Below are 21,477 nucleotides of genomic sequence, written 5' to 3'. Positions count from 1 at the left end.
AGAGAGAGAGAGAGAGAGAGAGAGAGAGAGAGAGAGAGAGAGAGAGGAGAAACAAACTTGACATGCCTAATAACTTACTATAGTCATCCCAAACTCTATTTCCTGATAATCTATAGCAGTTTCTGGGTATATAACCATGGGCACTGAAACCTTTATATATGTAACCCTGGAGAGAATACATCCAAACTAAATTACTACCCTTTAATAGTTTAATGGAATCTTTATATCATGCTCTATAAGGAATCTTGTGGTAGAAGCTGGCCCTAGATGACAGCATTGTTTTATTAGTGAATACATGCCCTTGCAAGGTTTGTTGGATTTTCTGCATGTATTTTATATACTGGTTCTTGTAGTGATTCTTTGAAAACCTGAGATAACATATGTTGTTTGTTTGTGTTTTGTCTGTGGAACTTAGCAAATCATTAATAAAATATATTGCAAGAAAGAAAACGCATATTCTACACAAATGGATCTTTTTCTGAAAAACTGGAATTTAAATGAGGAAAATGACATTCCCTGTATTGAAAATCCTTTGAAAAAATAGACTCTTGTTGCCCTTCAGGAAATCCTCCCTGTGGACTAAGATAACAATCTGAAGCATTTGGATTATATGCTACAATGAAATAATATAAGACACAATGGTAGAACACAAATTTTATTTTATTGTATACCATGTCTTTACTAAAGTTTTAGAGCTATGGTCAGAACCTCAGGTACATGGTCAACCTGTAAGGTAAATACCTTATTTTTAATGTTTATAAATGCATTCACAAACATGTATGAAATGTGTGCACACTGAATTTAACATTTAACATAAGCTAAGCTTGTTGTTCTTGAAGTTCAGACAGGCCTATGAATTGAAGGCTTTCCTAGCCTTCAGTATAAAATATAGATTATTATACATATTATAGATTATACCTACAAAAATATAATTATGCTCACTGCTATATCTTATGTTTTGTGCCTGTATACCTGGTACATAGCAAGCCATAATTAAAGTTGCTGTGAGTTATAAAAGTATTATGTGGGTTATGATCATGTAAGATACCAACAATTTTGAGAGAAACACACATCTTCCAAAAAATGAAAAGTAGAGTGTTGACATATTTATTGAAATGAGTATGTATTGTACAATTCCATTAGAAAGCTTTTATGCAAATACATTAGAGTGTTAATTAGTAAATAGCCTCATATGGGTTGGAATAGAACATGCAATTGAAAACAATGATCTGAGTAACTTTAAAATCAGTTTCTGATGCCATTTCTTTATTCTGCTTGTCTCCTCTGAAGAGTCCTTGTATCCATTCATCCAGGTATTGAGAAGATATGTAGTAGCTGACAACCTTCCGTCTGACACCAATTTCAGAACCAGCATTGGAAATGCGTTCACCCTGCCAGTCTTCTGCAGAAGCCAGGCCAAGTGCTGACTCCTTCATGGTAGTAAGGAACTCTTCAGGCTCCAGAAGTAAGTTGCACACATTCAATTTCATCATTGCCTGTAAGTTTAAAGACACTTTTTGGAAGTTAAGTAGAAGTTTTGCAAATTGATAGGCTAAATGAAGTCAGAATTGTTCATTATTGTTTGTAATTTTTTTCATTTCTTATTTTTTGAGTCCAATTTTCCTGGAGATGAAAAGTCTACTAGTTTTTACATTAATACCCAATATCCTTAAGAAATGTTATGGTTTGTTTTCATGCAAGCATTGCAAGTTACATTTGCAACCTTGCGACTTGTACAAGGTAAAGGCTAAAAGAATAATTTTATGACTACATAAACAGATTCAGAGTGGATATGAATTGCACCAAACATGTTATACCGAGTTATGAAAACTGAAGGCTACAGGTACAGAAATGAGTTGCTTTTCTAAAGAATACTTTGCATGATTGTCTGACTTATGGAATGGAACAGTATGTGTTTTATTCAGAGTTTATGACAGACTATAAAATGCACATTAGAAAAATAAAAAGAAATGCCAATTACATGTAGGAAAAATGAATTGTATATAGAAGATTTGAATACTTGGCAAAGTATAAAACACAATATGATGTATATATCAACACCGAAAATCTTGCTTCTGAGGTTTTTTTGTATATAACTTTAAGTTCTAATAAGTCGGTTAAATGTATTATTTTCTTGATTATGTTTATAGGATTCAGAATTTAAGAATTTTTCTTCTGGAAAAAATAAATCATTTATAAACTATTGATTTGGTATATTTCAAATATTATGGTTTTACTGGAGCTATTTTTATATCTTTCAAATACACACACACACACACACATATATATATATATATATACAAACATATGTCTATATCTGTGAATATGTGTGTGTGCACACACATACGTGTGTCTTATGTCACAGACACTTATTACTGCTTTATGGAATGTATTCTTATCGAATATTCACACACAGAAAATATCTGTGGTTTTATTTTTATAGGCTGCAAAAGTTTGGCTTTAGTTCAACTGAACATTATTTGTGTATTTAGTAAATGAAACTATCCTTAAGGGAGTGGCAAGGAGATGTTTCATAAGTATAGTTTAATTTAGAATGCCAGTTGGAATGCGAGGAAGCCTTCATACAAGTTTATATGCTATTAATGGAGAATAAAGACTAGTGTTAATAAATGTTTTCTCTATTATCCTACTAATTGTGTAAGACTCAAGTATTCAGGAAGCAGCTTCTTACTGCTTTCATTCTCAAATTCATGTTAGAGGAGTACATTTAAGATAGAAAAAGAACATATCTAGATTATATGAAAAATAATTCATGATAATATGATTGTATCATAAAACATAAAGCTGAGAAATTATAGATCATTATATTAGTGAAGAATTTCTCGTGCATATGTTATTTATTCCTCTTCCACTTCAGCACACTTTATTTTTTGTTACCTTTACATTGAACAGAACATGTTTGTTTTTTATTTTAATTTATTTTTATTTAATTACTTTACATCCCAATCGCTGCCCCCAGTCCCAGTCATCGCCTCCCATAACCCTTTCCACTTTTGCTCTGAAGGGTAGAACGTCCCCCCTGTATATCTCCCAAACCTGGCACAACAAATCTCTGCAAAGCTAGAATGATTGAATAGAACATCTTGAAAAAAACTCTTCCTAGATTTTCATCTTTTCTAAATCTTAAGAAAATGAAAGATCACACCTATACCTAAGGCAATGTTATACATTTAAATGGAATACCTTTTTTTTTATCTTTTATGATTAACTCAGCTTTTTTCTTAGTAAAAGCATTTAACTTTAGAAAAGTCATTAGCAAAGGAAATGTATTTATAAATATGTTATTCTATTATTAACCACAGAACATTGAAATCAAATACGTTTTTATATACTAGCTGCTATATAAGACCCAAATATTTATTTAACTAATGACAGTCGACTTCTGCCCGACATGATTTATATATTGAAAGCAATTATTGCATAATAATTTGGAATATTTTTGTTCTGCTTGGTTTGGTTTTAAAATTATCACTTTATTATTTTTAAGAGTGGAACTTCCTCCTGCCAGATGTACACCTTTTATCCCAGCACTTGAGTGGCAGAGGCAGAGGCAGGCAGATTTCTGAGTTCAAGACCAGCCTGTCTACAGAGTGAGTTCCAGGACAGCCAGGGCTACACAGAGAAACCCTGTCTCCAAAAACAAACAAACAAACAAACAAACAAACAAGAGTGGAACTTCTTTCCTCTTTCTCTCTTTCTTTCTTTCTTTCTTTCTTTCTTTCTTTCTTTCTTTCTTTCCTTCCTTCCTTCCTTCCTTCCTTCCTTCCTTCCGTCTGTCTGTATTTTTATTTTTATTTCCTTTTTCTATTTTTAAATAAGGAATAACGTTAGGTTGAAAGTCCTAGACTGAATTAATTACTTTTAAAAATTAGAAAGTAAATGCCTTCCTAGATAGGAGCTTATTTGAAACAGTTCCTTGAAAAGTCATAGCATATCACAAATGTTTCTCTTTTAAACAAGTATAATGGTTTGTACTGGATCTTGAGAATGACATAGAGAATAGAGAAGTAAAATAGAAAACTATTGAAATCCTTCCTCTAAGTCAGCTGCCTCCGGGAAGCGAGGTGACTGACCACTGTTGTTTTAGTGGTATTTTTCTATACCATTTTAGTTTTTGACCAACAAAAGCACATTTTTTTTCCATTCTACCTCTTCCTAACTTAAGTTTTGAAAGAAAAAACTGTTCTGGAAACAAAAAGTTATACATAATCATGTCTGTATAGAAAATGTTCTCATGTATATACATTTGTGTGAGTGCACGCATATGCATGCTAAACTGTCCTGTGAATACATAATAGCAACAAGATCTTCAGAATCTAATATCCTTTCTAAACATTAAGAATGTTTTAATAATAAATAATATTTAAGTTATTCTGCAAAACTACATGTTTAAAATTTATAAGTTATTCTTTACAATAAGATTGATGTTTGTATGCATATGTGACATATTGTTTTCAATAATTCCTTTTAGTAGAACTATTTAATGATAAGAAGTATCACCTTGCAATGCCTAGTGCTAATTAATAAACAGTTAATTTTATTTCTTAAACATTTTTATGAAACTACAAGTAACGTGGTCAACCAGGTAAATGCTATTTTTACATTTTATATGTTTATGTACATGAACTTAGTTGTGCAATCCACATAAACCAATAAAATTTGAATCATCAATAGAAGAAATATACCTTAACTTGTAATGCTTATGTGATTATATGAAGCGAGTATAAACTAGACTCTGTAATTCCTAAATGAAGGTCAAGGTAAGAATATGTTAAATTATGCATTTCTCAGTACAAAAGGAAGAAATGAAAAGCCTTTAAAAGATTCTCAAATAAAGCCAACCTAAAACAGATTCTACCAAACATTATGTTCAGTACATATCTTGAAATCCACTTTCACTGCAACGCAACTTATTACCTAAGTGCTTAGCATTTAACATGTTTCAGAGAAATCTTAATCACTTTCTAAATAAATCCTTTTCATATTGTTAGCTGTATCTGAAAGTCAATGATAGGTTTCTGCTATTACCAAACAGGTCTAGAAATATGATGTTAAATTCCTGAGAGAAGAGGGAGGTAGAAAAGACCATTCATTAACATAAGTCAACAGCAATGAGGTGCCACTAAACTTTGATAGCAACAGAGAATTCCATTAGATAAACCACGTTACCTCTTTGCATTTGACAAACGTTTCTTTTCAACTAATCTGTTCAGAATTATCTACAAAAACAAGACCCTGTTTTTGCTTTTCTGAAGCAGGTACAAAAGAATATAAATCAAAATTCTCATTAAACCACAATTACATGCTTGTGGCGGAATAAGGATAACACAGAAGAGCAGGACCTACTACAGGGTAAACAAGATTTGAAAAGTAAAAATTGTCATGTGGCTTAAGTGTGTGAAATAGCATCATCCAAGACAATGAAGATAGATTAATTGGAAATTGAATTTGCCTGGCTTTCAGAGATAGATTTCAACCTTATACGGCTGTTAATGAGTTGATGTGTTGTCCTTTTGAGATAAGAATTCCAGAAGCTTGAGTGACAGTACAGTCTTCCAAAAGCCTGTAATGGCTGAGAAGAGAAATGAATGTGGCTTAGCTGGCTGATCTTGATGGGGAGCCTGTTGTCTGTCCTTCTGCTTTGTGTTGGCTTGCAGAACTGCTAGTCCAGTATTTCCTACAGAGTGGTACCCTGTCCAGAGGTCTGCACAGATGCTCTCTGCCTTTGCAGATAGTGATTACTTTACATTTAGGACTAGGAGAAATTAATGTCCTGTGAGAATCACTCTCAGCAATGGGCTTTCAGTGAGTGGAAGCAATTTATATTGTTAGGTATTGGCTTAGAAATATATCAGGACAAGCCAATTTATACTAATTCAATTTTAGGCTATCTTGGTTACCCTGATGAGGACTCCTTTCCTATATAGTTAACCACCATCTATCTGTGACGGCAACTGTGGAGCTTTGTCAGATTTAAAATATTATGGGTAAATGGATGCATCGCTCATCAACATTTAGCAGAGTGTGGGAGGCATTGCATCAAGAAAAACCTTGGCGGTCTATCCAAAGCCTATACTTTTTGTGAAAATTCATGACTTACTGTGGGAAGAAATTCAGAATAAAAGAATATAATGCTATACTTCCAACATAACTTCCAGTGATTTCTATGAAAATGGACTAAGTGATACAGAATTATCAACTGAGAAGATTAAGAATATAATAAAACTTGGAGACTTGATTTTGTAGTATGAGGTTAAGTGGTGTACTTTACTACAGTTATAGAGTTTTGACACAAACATATTTGTAGAATTGTTAAAGGGATGGTAATAAAAGATGATAAAAAATAAAGAATGCAGTTGGGACTGCTGGACATGTGGGTTGTGTTCAGACTGTTGGCTTGTGATCACCTCCTTTGTCACTGCTGAACACCCACACATACTGCCTGGCTCTGACATTGGATGGTGGTAATTTGTAGCCATGTCTATTTTGGATTTGGTAATACTCATGGAGTGATTGACTTGGCACAAAAATAAGTCTCCAAAATAAACTTGACATCCCTAAGGCAGGAGTATTGGCTTAGGCTATAGAGTGAGGACTCTGTTGCTTTCAACCCATCTGTTGTTTGTAAGGTGAATATTTTCTCATAATTCCAAGCAAGATTAAATCTGTGATAAGAATCAGGGTTTCCTTTTGATGATTTGCACACAGATAGAGACTGCTGTAAGTTTTGAAGCCTTAATATATTGTTTAATATCTAAAACAAGTAACATTTTTACATCAACTTACTTACTTACGACTTGAGTATAGAGTTCCAGTAAAATGTATGAGTACCTCTTAGATTATTTCAGTGCTTCCCACGGTAATGCTACGAACATGGAAATAATCCACAATTTCTGGCTTTATTATTTATGAAATGAAAGAAAGATAAGTGTTAACATAACAAGGATTTTCTATATCAAAATAGGGCTTGTAATATAGTACTCACAACTGGAATTGTGTGAAATTTTAATATGAAAGTTTTGTATTATCAGATTTATAGTGTTAGGCCTTCCCAATAAGTCTTATATTCATGTTTAAACAAAACAAATTTTCCCCAGCCTGTGCCAACTTTATGAAAGATTGATTCTATGTGGCTTGTACAGTTTTAGTGAGCGAGCATCTCTGACATTGATGAGTACTTTATGTCATCAGACAGAAATGCTTCCATCTGGAAAATAGGGTCAAAGAAAAAGTCATCAGACATAGTGTTGTACTCAGGACATCAATAGGTATCTGCGTTGTTGCCTGGTAGGTTTTTTGGTTCTTTAGCTATCATAACCCACGTGTTTTTATGCAAAGAATAACAAGAATGTGTAGAATACTAAGTGTGTTTGAGGAATGCTTTAAGATTGAAAAATATTAATTTCTGATTGTTGATGGACAAAATTCAGAAATATAGGCAGTTATATAAGGATATTGGTCTCACAAATTTTATAAAGCCTCAGGAAAAAAGTGAAGATTGATGGAAATAATACAAAAGGAAATGTTATGAGAGAATCATCAACTAAATCTAATTTGTGTTGAGTCTGTTCTGATAGTTTCATTCCCATTTATTTTTGAACATGATATCCATGAGAATGAAATAGGACTTCCTGTTCTTGTATATTTTAAATAGCAAAAATTAGGTTTGCTGTGTAGACTTAGACATATGTTTCATATAAATAAGAAAATATAGATTTTTACCCCTGGGAATAATGTTCTTTTCTGTGCAATCTCTATAAATCAGTTTAAACATGAAATACATAGTCACTTGGTTCATATCAAGGATAATCTGACGTAAAATTTTGACCAACCCACAGAAAAGTCACAAAGGAATCAATATTTAAATAGTATTTAAATATTTAATATTTCATGCAAAATATTAATGAGGAAAACAGCAAATAAATTGTAGCTTTACTATAGAAATTATATTACCCTTCAACAGGTAGATATACAAGGCAGTATAATACATATATAAAATGAAATAATAAACTATACATGAGAAATAATCAAAGCTGCCACTTGAGATACTAAAAAAGAAAGAGGTCATTGTGTTAAAGGATATAGGTTAAGGCTGACTAGAGAAAAACAAATACCATGTGATCTCACTGATATTTGGAATCCATGACTTCTATAAGTCAGAGAAGAGGGAAGTAGAGGGAGGAAATCTTGAGGCCAGTTGTAAAGAGGAGGAAATGCAAATGTTGATCATTACCTACTGGATTTCCATTACATAGGAGTGAGTAGTTATGGTTTGGTATTACAGATCATGATAATTGTACATCAGAAGCTTATTGGCATTTCAGTGACTAGAGCACTAAGTTTGAATGTTTTTATTCCAGAGAAATATAAATACTTATGGCAATTGATGCATACATAATAAATTGAATATTATGAAATTTCTTAGTAGAAACACCATAAAGAATACCATTTATATGTATGATTTTATGCTTTTATGCATAAACTGTTATGTATGTATGTATGTATGTATGTATGTATGTATGTATGTATGTATGTTCTTACACTCCAAATTTTATTGCCCTCCCCACCCCCAGTTCACCCTGTGACTGTTCCACATCCCATACCTCCTCCCCACCTTCCTGTCTGCATGAGGATGTCTCCACCCCCTACCACCTACCCCAGTAGACCTCTAAACTCCCCGGGCCTCTAGTCTCTTGAGGGTTAGGTACTTCTTCTCTGACTAAACCCAGACCTGGCAGTTCTCTGCTTTACATGTATTGGGGGCCTCATATCAGCTGGTGTATGTTGCCTAGCTTGTGGCCTTGTGTTTGAGAGATCTCCAGGGTCCAGATTAACTGAGACTGCTGGTCCTCCTACAGGGTCGCCCTCCTCCCCAGCTTCTTTTAGCCTTTCCATAATTCAACCACAGGAGTCACCAGCTTCTGTCTATTGGTTAGGTGCAGATATCTGCATCTGACTCTTTGAACTGCTTGTTGGGTCTTTGGGAATGCCGTCATGCTATGCCCCTTTTCTGAGCGCTCCATAGCCTCACTAATAGTGTCAGGTGTTGGGACCTCCATTTGAGCTGGATCCCACTTTGGGCCTGTCTCTGGACCTTCTTTTCCTCAGCCTCCTCTCCATTTCCATTCCTGTAGTTCTCTGAGACAGGAACAATTTTGGTTCAGGGTTTTGACTGCGGGATGGCAACCCCCTCCCTCATTTGATGTCCTGCCTTCCTGCTGGAGGTAGGTTCTATAAGTTCCCTCTCCCTACTGTCGGGCATTTCATCTAATGCCCCTCCCTTTGAGTCTTGAGAGTGTCTCACCTCCCAGGTCTCTGGTGCATTCTGGAGGGTCCCCGCAACTTCCTACCTATGGAAGTTGCCTGTTTTCATTCTTTCTGTAAGCTGTATAATTAAACACCAAAATCTCTTATTTAGGAATGGTAATTTAATTTTCCACATGTATCATATATACAGGCTGGTAAGACACAGGTAACACACAAGACAATTTCACTGTGACAATAGTCACAAAAAATACAGTGAGGAGAGAGGGACTAAAGGCCATAGACTTTTCCCGTCTCACAATGGCTCACACATAGTTGGGGTGAGATACAGTAGGCCTTGTGACACTGTTTCCACACATTGCAAATCTCCAGTAATCTTTTGATATGTGGTGACAGGCAACCATGCTTCTCTCCAGTGTTCCAGGTAGTCTGTTTGAGATAATATTGCCCTGTACTCTACTGCTGTTTCTTCATAGCTTGCTTTTTCAATCTCTGTATCTAACAGCATTTCTGATCTTATCTGGTACAGATATGTGGGTGTTTGGCCCAGTAAGCTAATGAGACTATTTTAATTTCTCTGCTACTGACACAATTATCTTTTTGTATATAGCACTGATATATTATTAGTTAATTAATTTTTTATAAGCATTATAAAATATTTTAATGGGTATTTCAATGACATTGGTGGCCCTCTTTGTTATACAGACCCATTTTCTAAGAGCACTGCCTGCTCCAGAAAGATAGCCAAGATTTTTTAAAGTGTCTGTTTAAGATGGAAAAACTGCCAACTGTGTCTTTCTGTACTTTCTTTTTAGGATATGCACGTGTGTGTAAGTATGTAAAAATGTTTCTGTATGCATACATGCTTCTGTAAATTAACTGACCTATTTTCTAACACTGAAGAAGTATATTTTGCAACACAGTGATTGTTTTAAACTTTGTTTTCATCAATTGTGTAATATAGAAATAAAATTGGATTTAGAGTTTTACTTTATTTTATTTCAATTTTACTTTATTGTTAACAGCATGGTAAGCAATAGCTCCACATTGTTCACTGAAGAATCCATCCTTTTCTAATTAAACCGAATTTCATATTCCTGCATGTAGATTTTTCATATATGTGTGGACAAATCCTGATTTGTTATTTTATTTCTTTGCTGTTGTCATATCTACACAAATAGCATGCAGAACCTGCAGCAATGTGAGAGTTCTATCTGTCACGTAAGTTTCAGTACGTTATGAAGTAAAAACAATCAGTACCTTTTGCTCATCTTCAGCATTGTTCAAATAATGCTGAATATTTAGTCTTTTCTTTGTTTTTGTAGTAACCAAGAGTGTTTGAAAATTACTTTGTGAATTTTTGTTGGAGCCATGTGTAATACTTATTTTAGTTTGGGAAAGGATCTTTGATTATTTTTAATGTAGTAAATACCTACATGGTCTTCTACAGGTCTTATCATAAGCCTTCACTCCTGCTGTTGTTCACATTCCTCTTGCACCTGGTCATCAGTGAAGCTGCCTGGTGTTTTCACTGGATTTTAAAACACAATTACATTTTGAAACCGCTTCTGACAAGCTACTCTGCCTTTTGTCATTACGTCTTCTAAACAGCTCCACCAAGTCATTAGTAGTTTCAATAATTTCTAGTTTACAAACCGTGAAATCACATATAATGAAACATCATGTGGTATCCCATTAATGTGTAGTCTTACAGTTTATGTACCAGTTAAAACACACTTAAGTGAAATGTAATTGTCCATGCAATATATATGATAACATTGTTCTATAGAATATCATTATTACCTATTAAATAGGAGTTGTGGTAAAATGGTAAGTATAAATAAGCTGCATTGTGATCCAAGCCACCCATGTTTTCTATCACTTTTTTGTTAATAGTTAATTATAATTAATTTATCAGTTAGAGTTGAGGTTGTATTATGTAGCTCGACCTGGCCTGGAATTCACTATGAAGCCCAAGTATGTCTAAAACATATTGTAGTTCTTTATGCTTTGGTTAAATTTTCTACTTTTTTTTTTATTTACTGCAATTGAAACTATGGCTTCCTGCATGCTAAGTGCTAACTTTGAGCTTTATCTCCAGTCTTTCCGTGACTTTAAATGTGCTACTTGTGTTTTGACATCATTCATTGTATAAGTAATCTGTTGCTAAGAACCAATATTATTCTTACTGTAACCCACATTGTCCCATGAGTCATCTTTTGCATAGTGAACACTGTAGGATATCTATTTCAGTTATCAGCTTTCAGTTTTAATGGATCTAATATTGGAATTCTGCTACCCTGAGACTGTTTCTATGTATGTAAAAGAGTACTTCTTCCCAACTTCTTTGCAGCTGACATTTAACTGGTGTGATAGAAATTTGTGTACTCTCTGAAAGAAATGTCATAGACTGGAATGTAACTCCTGATATAATGGAATTTGCTTTAATAGACTTCCTTTTTAATATACTTTGCTTTCATGACTTTACTATATTCTTCAGGAAGGAGATTTTGGATGACAAAGTATGAAATTGTAATATCTGAAAAGAAAATGATTCATATTCTTTCTAGTCTACTTCTACAAGGAAATAGGATTTTTTCTCATTTATTTATTTATTCATTTATTTAAATATTTATGTATTCACTTTACATCCTGATCATAGCCCCTCTGCCTCTTCACCTCCCAGTCCCATTCTCCCATCCTCCTTTCCCCAATATCTCCTCCCCTTCTCTAAGTAGAAGGGGAACCATGACCCCTGAGTACCTACCTAACCTGGCACATCAAGTCACATCAGAAATAAGTGCATCCTCTTCCACTGAGACCATATAAAGCATCTCTGATAGTGGAAAGAGACCTAAGGGCTGGCAGCAACTTCTGAGTCAGAGACATCCACCACGCCAGTTGTTGGGCTATCCAAGTGGACAGCAAATTGCATATCGGCTACATATACGTAGAAGATCTATGTTCAGGCCATGAATGCTGTTTGGTTGGTGGATCAGTCTCTGTGAGCTCCAGTGGGCCCACATTAGATGGCTCTGTATGTCTTTTTTTGTGGTGTCCTTGACCCCTCTGTCTCCCTCAATCCTTCCCCCGACTCTTTCAGAAGACTCTTCAAGCCCTGCTTAATGATGGGCTGTGCACCTCTGAATCTGTTTCTATCAGCTTATGGATTAAGCTTCTCAGGTGACAGGTGTGCTAGGCTCCTGTCTGCACACATAACAGAGTATTATTAGTAGTGCCAGATATTGACTCTTTCCCATGGGATGAGTGTAAATTTGGGCCAGTCATTAAATGGTCATTTCTTCAAGTTCTGCTCCATCTTTATTCCTACACATTTGTAAACTCCACAGTACTGTCATGCAAACAGACAGGGTGATGGATGGAATTGAATCAAAGACCTAGAAATAAACTCACATGTCTATTGACACTTGATTTTTTAAAAAGAAGCAAGACCATACGTTAGAAAGAAGAAAGCATCTACACCAAATGGAGGTGGTCTAACTGGCTATCTGCACATAAACACATAACAAATAGATTCATATTTATCACTCTGAAGAAAACTCAAGTTCAAGTGGATCAAAGACCTCAATCTAAAACTGGATACACTGTATCTAATAGAGAGAAAGTGGGTAATAGTGTTGGTACAAATGGCAATTTCCTGAACAGAACATCAAGAGTTCAGGCACATCAAATCAATAATTAATGAAAATGACCTCATGAAACTGAATAAAAAAAACTTCTGTAAAGCAAAGGACACTGTCAGAAGGACAAAGGGCAGTCTATACAATGGGAAAATACTTTCATGAACTCTACATCCAACAGAGGACTAATATCCAAAATACATAAAGAACTCAAGAACGTAGACACCAACGACCAAAATGATCAAATTAAAAAAAATGGGACATAGAACTAAACAAAGAATTTTCAACAGAGGACTCTGTAAAGAAATGTACAATGTCCTTAGTCATCAGAAAATTGCAAATCAAAACTACTCTGAGATTTTATCTTACTCTTGTCAGAATGACTAAGATTAAAAATTTCAAGTGATAGCACATGCTGGTAAGGATATGGAACAAGGGGAACATGTCTCCATTGTTGATAGGTGTGCACTTATACAACTGCTTGGAAAATCAATTTTTAGTTTCTCATAAAATCGAGAATTAATTTTGCCTTACAATCGAGCTATGCTACTCCTGGGCATATACCCAAAGGATGTGCCACCATACAAGGACAACTGTTTAACTATGTTAATAGGAAATATTTAATGAGCCATTACATATATGAATATACTTCTTTTTTAATTTAATTTTTATTGGATATTTTATTTACATTTCAGATGTTATCCCCTTTCCCCATATTCCCACCATCCAGAAACCCCCATCCCGTCCCACTTCCTCGTGCTTCTATGAGGATGAACCCACCCACTCACATACCTTCTCTTGAATTCCCTCACACTGAGGCATCCAGCCTTCATGAGACCAAGGACCTCCTCTCCCACCTATGCCCAACAAGACCATCCTCCCCTACATATCCAGCTGGAGCCAAGGGTCCTTCTCTATGTACTCCCAGACTGGTGATTAAGACCCAAAGAGCTCTGGTTGGTTGATATTGTTGTTGCTCTCCCCATGGGGCCACAAACCCCTTCAGCTCCATCAGTCTTCTCTTTAACTCCCCATTTGGAATCCCTTGATCAGTTCAATGGTTAGCTGTGAGCATCCACCTCTGTATATGTCAGACTCTGGCAGACCTATAATGGGACAGCTGTATCAGACTCCTGTAAGCATGCACTTCCTGGCATCCACATCAGCGTCTACCTTTGGTGACTTCACATACGATGGATACCCAGGTAGAACAGTCTCCACATGACCCCTCCTTCCATTTCTGTCCCTCACTTTGTCTCCATATTTGCTCCCATGAGTATTTTGTTACTCCTTCTAAGAAGGACCAAAGCACCCACACTTTGATCTTCCTTCTTCATGAGCTTCATGTACTCTGTGAGTTGTATGTTTGATATTGTGAGCTTTTGGGCTAACATCCACATATCAGTGAGAACATACCATGTGTGTTCTTTTGTGATTGGGTTACCTCACTCAGGATGATATTTTCTAGTTCCATCCATTTGCCTAAGAATTTCATGTATTTATTGTTTTTAATATCTGAGTAGTTCTCCATTGGATAAATGTACCACATTTCCTGTATCCATTCCTCTGTTGAAGGACATCTGGGTTCTTTCCAGCTTCCGGCTATTATAAATAAGGCTGCTATGAACGTAGTAGAAAATGTGTCTTTGTTATGTGTTGAAGCATCTTATGGGTATATGCCCAGGAGTGGTATAGCTGGGTCCTCAGGTAAAGCTATGTCCAATTTTCTGAAGATCCACCAGACTAATTTTCAGAGTTGTTGTATCAGCTTGCAATCCCACCTCCAATGGAGCAGTATTCCTCTTTCTCTACATCCTCGCCAGCATCTGCTATCACCTGAAGTATCTCAGGGTTATTTTGATTTTAATTTCCCTGATAACTAAGGATGTTGAACATTTCTTTAGGTGCTTCTCAGCCATTTGAGTTTCCTCAGTTGAGAATGCTTTGTTTATCTCTGTATCTCATTTTAATAGGATTTTTGGTTGTCTGGAGTCTAATTTCTTGAGTTCTTTGTATATATTGGATTTTAGCCCTCTATTGGATGTAGGATTGGTAAAGATCTTTTCCTGATCTGTTGGTTGTTCTTTTGTCCTATTGACAGTGCCCTTTGCTTTACAGAAGCTTTGCAATTTTATGAGGTCCCATTTGTCAATTCTTGATCTTAGAGCGTAAGCCATTGGTGTTCATTCAGGAACATTTCCCCTGCGGCCAAATATTCCAGACTCTTCCCACCTTCTATCCTATTAGTTTCAGTGTATTTGGTTTTATGTGAAGGTCCTTTATTCGATTGTACTTGAGCTTTGAACAAGGAGATACGAATGGATCGATTTACATTCTTCTACATGCTGACCTCCAGGAATCAGCACCACTTGTTGAAAATGCTGTCCTTTATTCACTGGATGGTTTTAGTTCCTTTGTCAAAATCAAGTGGCCATAGGTGTGTGGGTTCGTTTCTGGGTCTTCAGTTCTATTCCATTGATCTTCCTGCCTGTTTCTGTACCAATACCATGCAGTTTTTTTTTATCACTATTTCTCTGTAGTACAGCTTGAAGTCAAGGATGATGATTCCCACAGAAGTTCTTTTAATGTTGAGAATATTTTCACCATCCTGGGTTTTTTTTGTTCTTCCAAATGAATTTACAAATTGCTCTTTCTGTCTTTATGAATGATTGAGTTGGAATTTTGATGGGGATTGCATTAAATCTGTAGATTGCTTTCAACAAGATGGCCATTTTTACTAGGTTAATCCTGTCCATTCATGAGCATGGTCTTTCCAACGTCTGAGATCTTCAATTTCTTTCTTCAGAGACTTGTCATAAAGATCTGTCACTTGCTTGGTTATATTCACAACAAGGTATTTTATAGTATTTGTGACTATTGTGAAGGGTGTCCTTTCCCTAAATTCTTTCTCAGCCTGTTTGTCCTTTGAGTAGAGGAAGGCTACTGATACGATTGAGTTGATTTTATAACCAGCTACTTTGCTGATTTTTTTTTCAAGTTTAGAAGTTCTCTGGTGGAAGTTTTGGGGTCACTTAAGTATACTATCATGTCATCTGCAAATAGTGATATTTTGACTTCTTCTTTTCCTATTTGTATCACTCTGACTTCCTTTTGTTGTCTAATTGCTCTGGCTAGGACTTCCAGTACTATATTGAATAGGTAGGGAGAAAGTGGGCAGCCTTGTCTAGTCCCTGATTTTAATGGGGTTGCTTCAGGTTTCTCTCCATTTAGTTTGATGTTGGCTACTCGCTTGCTGTATACTGCTTTTATTATGTTTAGGTATGGGCTTTGAATTCCTGATCTTTCCAGGACTTTTACCATGAAAAAATGTTCAATTTTGTCAAATGCTTTCTCAACATCTAGTGAGATGATCATGTGTTTTTTTTCCCTTTGAGTTTGTTTATATAGTGGACTAAATTGATGGATTTCCGTATATTGCACCATTCCTAGATTCCTGGGATAAAGTCTACTTTATCATGATAGATTATTGTTTTGATTCTTGGATTCTGTTTGCAAACGTTTTATTGAGTATTTTTGCATCAATATTCACAATGGAGATTGGTCTGAAGTTGTCTTTGTTGTGTCTTTGTGTGGTTTAGGTAGGAGCATAATTTTGGCATCATAGAACGAATTAAGTAGTGTTCCTTCTGTTTGTATTTTGTGGAATAATTTGAAGAAAATTGGTATTAGGTCTTCCTTGAAGGTCTGATAGAATTCTGCACTAAAACCTTCTGGTCCTGGACTATTTTTGGTGGCTTCTTAATTGAATAGAATTTCAGGAAAACATGCATTTGCATTAGCAATAAAGGGTTGGGTGCTAAGAAAAAGCTATTCCTACCACTTTTTCTAACTCATGATGCTCCTTGTTGAAATTTATTTTTCTTCAGTGCTGTAGCTTCCCAATCTTAATACTGTTTGGAACTAGTATCTTTTTTTTTTGTAAGTGAAATGCCTTGTTTTTGTTTCTATGTCTTATTCTTCCATGTATTACTGTTTATTCCCATGAACAGGCTCTTATTTTTGAGGTTTTGTGTCTTAGAAAATCCTTCAGTGTTCTTTTTTTTTAAATTGCTGTACATAATATATAAAAATTATGAAACATGTGTCCATCTTAGAAACATCAATGTGAACAAATATTCTGCCTTCACTCAGTAGACCATTGTCATGATGGCTTACCCTTCAATATTCATTATTATCTGTTTTCTAAAATGCTGAAGATTTAATAATGGTCTGAAATATACAAAAACTTATTTTCTTTTAATTTTATTTCATAAACATACAGTTATAATGCACATATAAACCGCTTGCCTAATGGTGTGACGCTTCATGTTTTTTTCAGTGTTCATACCAGCGTTTTATAAATGGAATATATTCTGAGTGATAGCACATATAGTTATTTTGTAGATCCATTGTTAAACTTGCTGGTATCATTATGAGAGTTTTGCATATTTACTAAGGAGATCTGATAGTCTATATTCCTGTTTGTTTATATTTGTTTGTTCCTATAAACTCAGTGAATAATTATAGAGCTTCCTATACCCCAGGCATATATGTAATAACAAATTATATCTTGATACTTTTCATATAGATTTAGGAGTAGGTAAGCATGACTCATAGAATGACTTAAAGAAATTTACTTTAAAACTTACTTTTTTCTCTCATTCCTTATGAAAGCCTTACTATTGTTTCGTGTACTGGTTTCCTTCAACATTTTCTCTCTTTGGCTCCCTATAATTTGAATATTGTTTTCTACAGGTAATACATTTTCTTCTGTTTGACAGTCATGATTTGTGAAGATTGCTGAACGTACAGCATCATTCATTTGTTGTTTGCTTTTAAATTAAAAAGAATCTCTGCCACATATTTCTTGTTCACTCTCATTTTATATAATTTTATTCACAAAGTATTTACTTTCAATATTGTGTCTCAGTTCTCATATGATCTTAGTTTAATTTTTCATCATCTAAATCAATTATTTCAATAAAGTATATCTTCATATATACATGTTTACGAATTATATCTATGGCTACTTTGAGTTGATTCAATCAAAGGCATTTCTTTTTATTTTGTTTAGAGTTTTTAGTTCTCTTCTTTTTTTATTTTAATATTTCTTTATGTGTATGAGTGCACTGTAGCTGTCTTCAGACACACCAGAAGAGGGAATCGGATCTCATCACAGATGGTTGTGAGCCACCATGTGGTTGCTGGGAATTGAACTCAGAACTTTTGGAAGAGCAGAAAGTGCTCTTAACTGCTTAGCTATCTCTCCAGCTCTTTAATTCTCTTCTTATATCACCAGTCTTTCCTTGTGTTTTCTTTTCAATTAGTTGTCATTATTAATTTTAGTTATCTTGCATGTTCTGCATGATAACTCCAAAATCCCAAACTATCTTGTTGGCATTTTTGCTTTGTCACTTTGGAGTCTTTCATATTTGTGTGTGTGTGTGTGTGTGTGTGTGTGTGTGTGTGTGGTGTGTGTATGTGTGTGTGTGTGTATTATACCTATTTTTGTATAGAAATATTTAAGGTGAAGAATTATGTTCAACTAACTAAACATAGGTGTTTTATTTAAAGTATTCTTTAACTGAAGTGATCAAGGACAAAATCTTTCTCACGTTTGTTTTTAGCTCACCCTATAATGCATATTTCTCTGATTTCGATGTGTTTGCATCTTTCTCTCTCTTTCTCTCTCTCTCTCTGCCTTTCTTTTTATGTGTGTGTGATTGTATGTGTTTTATGGGTGGTATATGTGTGTGTGTGTATACATGTACAGTGTATATGTTGTGTGTGTGTGTGTATGTGTGTAGAGTATGCATTTGTGGAGCATGTGGTATGTGTGTTTGTGCCTGTGTGTTTGTATGTGTGGTGTATAGTGTGTGTCTGTGGTGTGGATGTGTATTGTATATCTGTGTGTAATTGTACAGGTGTATGCATGCACATGTGGTAACCTAAGGGTCACCTAAGGTCACCATAACTAACAGTGTCCTCTTCCTTTGACACAGGAAATTTCATTTGCCTGAAGCTAAGCCATCAGCTTAGACAGGCTGCCAGTCAAGCTTTAAGAATTCTCTGTTCTCCGTCTACTAAATTGTCCCACTATACCAGTCTTTTTACATTGGTAAAAATCAACATATTTATTTGCCATTTTTGTCTAAAAATACATAGTCCCTTTGAAATTATGTGTAGAGATCGATTTTGACATACCTCTTCAATGAGGAGGACCTACTATAATCTACTATTTCTATTTTGATTACATATATATATATATATATATATATATATAGCCAGGTGTATGCTTTTTTTTCCTTTTTTCTTTTGTTGACATTATTCTTATGTCACTATTATGCAAAAAATTTTCATGATATGTCTTAGGTTTTTGTTTCATAAATATTTCCCTGAAGATTTGTGAAACTTCAGTTGTGCATCTTTTGGTTTATGATTATTTTAAAATTTCCTTTTAGCTACTGAAACCATTATTGCTTCCAAGTCATTCTTGTTCCTTCCTCTTGTAGATATCTTGTGACAAGTTTGGTTCTTTGATAGTCTTACCCCACACTGACAAGCATCTTTGTTTTTGTTCATTTTGTCTCTCTGTACTTTTTTTCTAAATGTCTCATTTCACATCACTTTAGTTTCTACTCTTCTACTGTCTTAAAACATTACTTTCATCATGTCCAATCTTTGTTAAATTTTATCTTGTGTGCTATTCATTCTGATAACATAATGTTCAACCATGGAATTTTCCTTTGGTACTTCTCTCCTCTTGTTGATCACGCTTCCCACTTCCCTCAAATCATCTCTGCTTGCTAGTTCAATGGTCCTGGCTAGTTTTAGCTAAAAGCCCTCCATAATGAATTGAATTAAAATTAAATTCTGGGATATTTTCCTCTGCATGCATTTTCATGCCTCCAAACATAGTTTTAATACTCCAAGCTTTCTATCTATTTTGTTAAATTTCTATGTTCCCTCTTCTTCCAAAACTACTTTGTTACCTTGTATCATCCTTCCTGTGTTAACAAAATGAAAACTTCTAGAGAAAGCTTCAATGAGAATCTGTTGCCTGTCTTTATCACTTGCAGTTTTCTACTCCATGACATCAATGCATGAAAGTGTATCATATTTTCTAATTTTTAAGTTGTTTAAAAAGCAAGATAGGGAATACTGGTTCGTTTTATGCCATAATTACTGGAAGCAGAACACTCTATTTTTGCCTTAATGGCTATGGTAAATTATAAAATCATGACTATTTTAGTGTTTGCTCATTTTGACATTGTTTTTGCTTAGATTACTTATAAAATTGTTTAGTATTATTTTTAGACTGTGTCTATCCCACCAGTCCTCTGGGTATGTGTGAAATTAGACAGGCTATTTCTAAGTAGCCTAACTTGTATTATGTTGTAGTATTCATGCTTTGTTCTCCAGTGCACTGATATTTCAGGTCTACATCACCGTGCCTCTGTATCTCTCCGACGATTATTCTTGGAATCCTATAAATGTAGCTTTTATTTCCAAAGACGAAGTGATGAGATGAGAGCTGAACACAAGCTTTGCAAATACACAACTCTGGCTGTCCCACGGTGTTTCCTTCTGCAACAACTCTGGCTGTCCCACAGTGTTTTCTTCTTCGTTCTAAGTATCTCCAGGTCTAGGCCTGGAAGATTCTAGCTTCCATAAAATCTGATCTTCAAAGATGACTAATTCAATCTGTTTTTTTTTCTAGGATGATTTTTCTCTTGCTGCTCTTAAGCAGCAGCTTAAGAGCTGTTCGTGGGTGAGTTGGGTGGATCCTATCTCTAACTCATTCTGTCAAATCTTTGTCCAGTTCATCACTTTGTCTGACACTCAATTAGATGTTACTTTCAAACATGGCTGCTTCCTTTTAGAAATTAACTTTACTTTCATTGTTAGAGATTAAAATGTGTACTAAGGGCGTGGTATTATTCCCTGTTGCTGGATTAAAAATCCTCTAGAGAATCCTAACCCCTGAGTACAATGGAATTTAGAAATAAGATCTTTGAATAGATGAAGTAATGAGTTCATGAGAATGAGGCGTTGGGAAATGGATTAATATCCTTATAAGAAGAGAAATCATAATCTCTCTCCTTCTCCTTCCCCTCCCCCTTCCTCCTCCACCCTCCCTTTCACTCTTTGTCTCTGTCTGCATCTTCAAACAATATAGATATAGAGAACAGACTGTTATCTATTTGCTAGCAGAGAGATAACCCCCCCCACACACACACACAATTAAATTGGACTCATTTGGAACTGTATCCTCTAGAACGAGAGAAAACACAACTACTTCATTTAAGCCACTTAGTCAATTGCATTTTATTATGACTTGCTCAGAAAAAACTTCATGTCAAAAAAATTTAGTGTGTCAGGGTTAAGGAATGTACTTCTGAAAATTGGTTTCTCTGCTGTATAGAAGATAATTCTGTGAATCCAGTTATACATAGAATAATTCTGCTGATTGTCTCTCATAGCTGTCTTAATTTTTGTGTAGTGTTTGATGGTGATAGATTTTCTCAATTACTGGAGACCAGAACATGGT

At 35.0% G+C, this 21,477-nt stretch overlaps 1 protein-coding gene across 2 annotated transcripts in view; it reads left to right on the top strand.

The window, feature by feature from the left end:
• The window catches only part of Lrfn5 (leucine rich repeat and fibronectin type III domain containing 5), a 285,456-nt gene that overhangs the window by 127,325 nt on the left and 136,654 nt on the right, over positions 1-21,477 (top strand). Inside the window, exon 2 of one of the 2 annotated variants that reach the window (XM_028782240.1) lies at positions 1,291-1,465. The exons of the other annotated variant lie outside the window; for it this stretch is intronic. The gene's annotated coding sequence lies outside the window, so the exon portion shown is untranslated. The remainder of the gene's footprint in view (positions 1-1,290; positions 1,466-21,477) is intronic. 2 annotated transcript variants of the gene reach the window in all.

This window comes from Grammomys surdaster, unplaced genomic scaffold (assembly GCF_004785775.1).
Source record: "Grammomys surdaster isolate TR1022 unplaced genomic scaffold, NIH_TR_1.0 98, whole genome shotgun sequence".
NCBI lineage: Eukaryota > Metazoa > Chordata > Mammalia > Rodentia > Muridae > Grammomys > Grammomys surdaster.
Note: the sequence above shows the minus strand (reverse complement) of the source record. Positions and strands in the feature narration are given on the sequence as shown.